Source organism: Citrus clementina, unplaced genomic scaffold, assembly GCF_000493195.1.
Source record: "Citrus clementina cultivar Clemenules unplaced genomic scaffold, Citrus_clementina_v1.0 scaffold_3, whole genome shotgun sequence".
Classification (NCBI taxonomy): domain Eukaryota; kingdom Viridiplantae; phylum Streptophyta; class Magnoliopsida; order Sapindales; family Rutaceae; genus Citrus; species Citrus x clementina.
The window spans coordinates 31,985,387-31,992,135 of NW_006262339.1; the positions used below are offsets into that span (position 1 = coordinate 31,985,387).

Consider the following 6,749-nt stretch of genomic DNA (forward strand, 5'->3'; position numbering starts at 1 on the left):
ATGCCTGGTTGTGGTAAAGGAAATTATGCAAGAAAACGACGAGCTCGAAGAATTTCTGTTGCTTGTCATAAGTGTGCCAGAATGAGTTGCGATAAAAAAACCATGTTCTTTATTAATGATGTCTGATAACAGAGAATATAAGATTCAATTCATTAGGGATGGCTTAAATAAGGAGTCATTGGATGATATCCTTCTATCTCTTGAAACGCATCTCAGTGGATATGTGCAATGAGCGATTCTCCAGTTATGGCCATTATTCCAGAAAGAGCATACACGATATAGTCTCGAGAATCTGACTATAAACGACCTTGTTTGCCAGTTTATAAGAAAACTGGATGGGAAGCCTATCCTCGACCCATAGAGGACGTTCAAGCCGTTTCTGGATGTAAAACTAGAGGAAGATGTGAGCCACAGTCGCAACTACCTGTAAATATCATTTTACTTCACTGTTATTTTATTTCAATGTTGTTTTACGATTTGCATTATCGTCTTTAATAATTTTATTTTATCATTGTTTCTTTTTCTTTTTACTGTTTCCTTTTTTACTCGCTAGCCATGTGTTTTATGCGTTATTTGACACTGACATGCCACCTCATACATAGTTGTGACCCACTGTCACTAAGATTCTTAAATATGACTTTTTGTTAAGCACTCACAAATTATTTTTGAGAAATATTCCAATGGCAGCTACTCCCAATAGGCAATTCAAGAACATTTGTGTGCTTTCCAGATTTAACTATGGCAAACATAAAGAGTTCGTTGAGGTAGCCGTAGATCTTGGTCGAAGTATAGCAGAGAGAAAATTACACTTGGTGTATGGAGGGGGTAACCGAGGGTTATCAAAATTGGTCTTAGAAGCTGCTCTTGTCAGAGGAAGCCAAGTGTTAGGGATCATCCCAAGAGTCTTAAAACCTTTGGGCAGTTTGTCTGACTCACCGACTGGAGAAGAGTTAGTCGTCTCAGGTATGCAAGAAAGAATAACTGAAATGCTTAATTATGCTGATGCTTTTATTTTCCTTCCAGGAGATCTTGCAACACTAGAGGCACTTATCACACTAGCATCTTGGGCCCATCTGCACATTCACCAGAAACTCATCGTTTTGTTAAATGTCAATAACTTTTATGATGGCTACATCGCATTTCTTAACCATGCAATAAAAAACTACTTCATTCCTTCCAATGCGAAAAAAACTTTTTATTTGTGCTCACACTGCTAATGAGCTACATGATCTGTTGCAAACTTATAGACCGGAGCCAGACCCCTGGACCTTTGTGTTGGAGCGTCCAAATAATGATTGTAACAGTAGCCGCAGTAAGAAGTACAAATTAGATTTAACTCTCCACCTGTAAATATTTTCTTCTGTATTGCATCACCCAAGTGATGTCTTCTAAACTCTACTTCTTTCTTTTAAAACATTGAGGACAATGTTTCGTTTTGGTTGAGGGGAGGGAATAGTCGAAAATTGTGGAATCTTGGTTAAGTTTTTACTAATTTTTTGTTGTAGAAACTAATTGTTGCTAACTTTTTATGTTGAAAATGGCTGAATATGGAGTGTAGTAACTCTAGAAACACATCTTCATCGTTTGAAAAAAAAATTCAAAAAAATTTCAGACATTTTCTTTTTTTTTTTATTAAGTTTTGATGTTCATTTTTCTTCTTCTTTTTAATTTCTCCTTTATAAATATACATTTTCAAATATTTGAGTCGAAGATGGCTGAATATGGAGTGTAGTAGCTCTAGAAACACATCTTCTTAGTTAAAAATTAAAAAAATATATTTCTTTTTCTATCATTTTAAGTGTAACTTTTCTAATTAATTTTTCTGCATCATTTTCATATTTCTGCATGCATATTTTCCTTTCATGTTTAGAATAGGTTGGGGGGTAGAATGTTGTTTAAAAAAAAATTGTGATTTGTTTTAACATTGGATGACATGATTAATTTCAAATTTTAGTATTTGTATTATCTTTGGTCTTAAGTGATGTTACACTATATTTGCTACTCTACATGTTGATGTCGGAGACAAATATGAGTTGCTTGAAGGAATGAACATGTCATAATAAGTACCAAGTGAGTTTTTCAGCTTATCATTTTTCTTGGAGAGTGATTAGTATTAAAAATTGTTTAATTATCAAGCGATAATATGTTATTTTATGCTTATGTTATAATTTATATTTGTGTTTATGTAATATATTATGAATTATTAATTATGTTTTAAATATATTTAATTTTGTGTATTTTTATGTGTTTATTAGGAAAAATATTAATTTCACGTATTTCGAGGCTCCAAACAGATAAACAGAGGTCAAATTTGGATTCCGTAGGTCCGAAAACCTTAAGATCAGTCAAGATCGGCTTAAAATTGGGCTTGTGTAAAAAAAGTTGACTTTTTCTGTTGACTGAGCACTGATTGGATGATGAAATGAGCTTACAATAGATATGAGTGCATGGGATAGCTGGCAATCTTGACTAAATCGCAACCATTCATGATTCAATGGCCATGATTGTGCCACGTGGCAATGGTTGGTGAAGCAAGTTGGAGGATCCGAATCTTTGTATTCGGGTCGACCCGATCCACCCATTAACCTGCCAAATCTCAACCGTTCTTTGGGCAAATCGGACGAGTCAAATGATGCCATGTGTTCATGATTAAATCTCAACCGTTCATGATTCAATGGCCATGATTGTGCCACGTGGCAATGGTTGGTGAAGCAAGTTGGAGGATCCGAATCTTTGTATTCGGGTCGACCCGATCCACCCATTAACCCGCCAAATCTCAACCGTTCTTTGGGCAAATCGGACGAGTCAAATGATGCCATGTGTGATGTTGACTTTTGAAGTTTGACCAACAATTGGATCTTGATCTAAGGGTTGTGAGGAGCACATGCATGAAGCCTATGATGGACCGCAAAGCACTGGATTATGAATTTATTTTTCTATAAATAGAGCCTCATTTTTATGTTTTAATCATCTCTCGACAACTATCTTCTTCTCAAATTCTCTCCATCTCCTTGTAATCTTGATTTCCAAGTGTGTTTTTAATATTTTGTATAATTATTTTCATTAATAAAATTAGTTTTATTTCCAATTTTAGTTGTTTTTATTTCTTTTAATTATAAGTAATTCAATTTTACTACTTCTTTTTATTTTAATTATGCTTAACTAAATAATATTAGTTAGGGTAAGGTGAAACTCTTAGGAAATAAATATGATTTAATTAAATTCTATTTTTAATTTTATAAATTAAATTATTTTCTATTTAAATTTTATACATGTTTTATATTTTGAAATTTTGATTTATTGTAGACAAACAAATGAATTTGGCACAATAAATTCTTAAGATCTTAATATAAGGCATGGTGAAATGGTATTTTGACTTATTGTAGACAAATTAAATTTTGGCACAATAAATACTTAATCCATCATAAAATTAAAGGGAAAATAATAATAATTTGTTTAATTAATCTTTTGGGTAATAAATCTAAAACAAATTGGCAAAAAGAATTTATTAAGTTTTATTTATTTCTAAGAGTGGATCCATAACCCTAACTAGTTCAATTCCATAGTTTCATTTAAATTAAGTTGTTTATATTCAAGTTTTAATTTCAATTTATAGATAAAATAAAATAAACTAATTAAATCTTTTCTCTGTGGATCGACCTCGGACTCACCGAGTTATAATACAACAAGACACTCTTATACTTGGGAGTTAAAAAATTACTTTTAAGTTGTGTCAAGTTTTTGGCGCCATTACCGGGGAAAAATTTTTTATTTGGTTTGTTTTTCCGTTTTTATTTTTCTCTTATATGTAAAATTTCGTTTACCCCCTTTTCCTTTTCTTAAATTCTCTTTTGTCCCTAACTCCTCTCATAAAATTGCTAATTCTAAACTTCTAAAAATTACAGTTTGACCATAAAATTAAAAATAATTTGTAATAGAATCCCTAGACGAAATTCCTCAAAATAATCAAGACTTGAATATACTTTGGACATACTTTGGACATATTTGGACTTATTTTGGATCAAACTAACTCTAATTACTAACTCTTAACTTACTAACTGCTAACTCCTAACTTTTATTTAATTTCAGTTATTTAATTTTCTGCATTTATTTAATTTCGTATTTATTTATTTTTGCTTTATTGGTGGGTTTAACCACCAAACTAACTACTAACTCTTAACTTTTATTTTCAGTTATTTAATTTTCAGAATTTATTTAATTTTTTATTTTTTTAATTGGTGGGTTCAACCACCATTTTTTTTCTTTCTTTTTCTTTTTTTTCTTTTGCATTTATTTTATACTTAATTTATTGTTAATTGGTGGGTTCAACCACCAAAATTGTTATTTAATTTTCTTTTGTACACTTATATTGTTTGCTTACTTATTTTTTTATATTTTATTTTGTTATCAATTTGTGTAAATATTATCTTTATAACATAACCATTGCATGAGACGTTGGTCTCGATCTTCAAGTGGCAGGTTAATTCGTAGATCTCAATCTCCACCACCAATCATGGATGAGAATCAAGGCGAAAACGTTTTGGGCGAACTTAACCCTCAAATTGATCAGGGAGACAACCAATCTCAACATAGGCATGATCAGAATCAACCAAGGACTCTGAGAGACTACATGAATCCAACCAGAACCGAAGCACCGTCGTGTATAGTATTTCCTCCAGAAGCATCTCGATTTAACTTTAAACCAAGTATTATCCAACTTTTACCAACATTTCATGGTTTAGAATCTGAGAATCCGTACTTGCATCTAAGAGATTTTGAGGAAGTTTGTAATACATACATGGATCAAAATTGTAGCATGAACATAATTAGATTAAAGCTTTTTCCTTTTTCATTAAAAGATAAAGCTAAAACTTGGCTACAAAACCTTAGATCTGGATCAGTAAGAACTTGGAATAACATGCAAGAACAGTTTTTGAAAAAATTCTTTCCACCTCATAGAACAAATTCTTTTAAAAGGCAAATCACTTCTTTCACTCAAAAAAATGGAGAAACATTATACCAATGTTGGGATAGGATTAAAGAGTTGTTTAACATATGCCCACATCATAGTTTTGAAACTTGGCGATTGGTCACTTACTTCTATGAGGGCTTAATACCCCAAAGTAGACAGATTGTTGAAATGATGTGTAATGGTGAATTTAGGGATAAAAATCCTGAAGATGCACTAGATTACCTTGACCAATTAGCTGAAAATGCACAACATTGGGATACTGTTGGAACTTTTGAATTGACAAATAAGCAACAATCATCTCCATCTAGTGGAGGAATCCATAACCTTAGGGAAGATCATGATTTACAAGCAAAATTTGCATCCCTAGTTAGGAAAGTTGAAGCTTTGGAGCATAAAAAGAGTGATCAAGTAAAAATTGCTCAAGAAATTGCATGTAACATATGTAGTTCGAATGATCATTTCACTCAAGAGTGTCCCACTTTGCCTGCACTTAAAGAATGTCTAAATGATCAAGCTAATGTCATTAACACTTTCAATAAACCAAACCCATATTCACAGACTTATAATCCTGGTTGGAGAAATCATCCAAATTTCAGTTGGAGAAATAATAATAATGCACAATCTTCACAAGCACCACCTCCACAAAATTTTCAAAATCCTCAGCCTTATGCACCATATGTTCCACCACCCTGGAAAAATCTGGAAGACACAATGCATTCATTCATCAGAAAGCAAGATGTTATTAACAATCAAAATGCACTAACTTTTTCTGATTTGAAAGATACTCTTGCTAAAATTGCTTCTGCACTCACCATTCAAGAAAAAGGAAAATTTCCAGCCCAACCACAACCAAATCCTAAAATTCAACAAAATCCACCCACAGACCAAGTCAAGTCAGTTATAAGTCTTCGTAGTGGTAAGGTTGTTGATAGACCTATGCCTGAACCTTATGAAAATGATGAAAATTCAAAGGGTAAGAAAGGACTAAATGAACTTACACCTAATGAAGAAATAACTAGTGTTCCACCTTAACCACCATTTCCGCATGCATTGAATAAACCAAGGAAATCAAACCACTCTTCTGAAATTTATGAAATCTTTAAGCAAGTGAAAGTTAACATTCCTCTATTAGATGCAATCAAGCAGGTTCCTTCATATGCCAAATTTTTAAAGGACTTGTGCACTGTTAAGAGGAAATTGAAGGTAAGAAAGAGTGCTTTCATGTCCGAACAGGTAAGTACAATTCTGTCTACTAATAATAAGTTGAAATATAAAGATCCTGGTTGTCCTACCATTTCTTGTATTATTGGTAACCACATAATTGAGCATGCTTTACTAGATCTTGGTGCTAGTGTTAATTTGCTTCCATATTCAATTTATCTTCAACTTAATCTTGGTGAGTTAAAATCAACTTCAACTACACTTTTGCTTGCCGATAGATCAGTTAAAGTACCAAAAGGAATAGTGGAAGATGTTTTAGTACAAGTTGATAAATTTATTTATCCTGTGGATTTTATTGTCTTGGAAACTGAACCTATTGTGAATAATTACAAACCAATTCCTGTAATTTTAGGTCGACCAATTTTAGCAACTGTTAATGCTTTGATTAATTGTAGGAATGGTTTAATGAATTTATCCTTTGGGAATATGACTTTGGAATTGAATGTTTTCAACATGTGCAGGCAACCTAATGAAGAAAATGAGAATGAGATGATACTGATGACAAAAGGAATTGTTTAAATCTTGTATCAAGGAAAATATTCAAAAGGGATTTTTC

General features: G+C 32.3%; 1 non-coding gene across 1 annotated transcript; it reads right to left on the reverse strand.

Moving 5' to 3' along the window:
• Positions 1 to 4,964: 4,964 nt before the first annotated feature.
• LOC112100487 lies at positions 4,965 to 5,073 on the reverse strand. Its single transcript, XR_002906856.1, has one exon. It is a non-coding gene; the product is annotated as a small nucleolar RNA R71 (small nucleolar RNA).
• Positions 5,074 to 6,749: the final 1,676 nt, after the last annotated feature.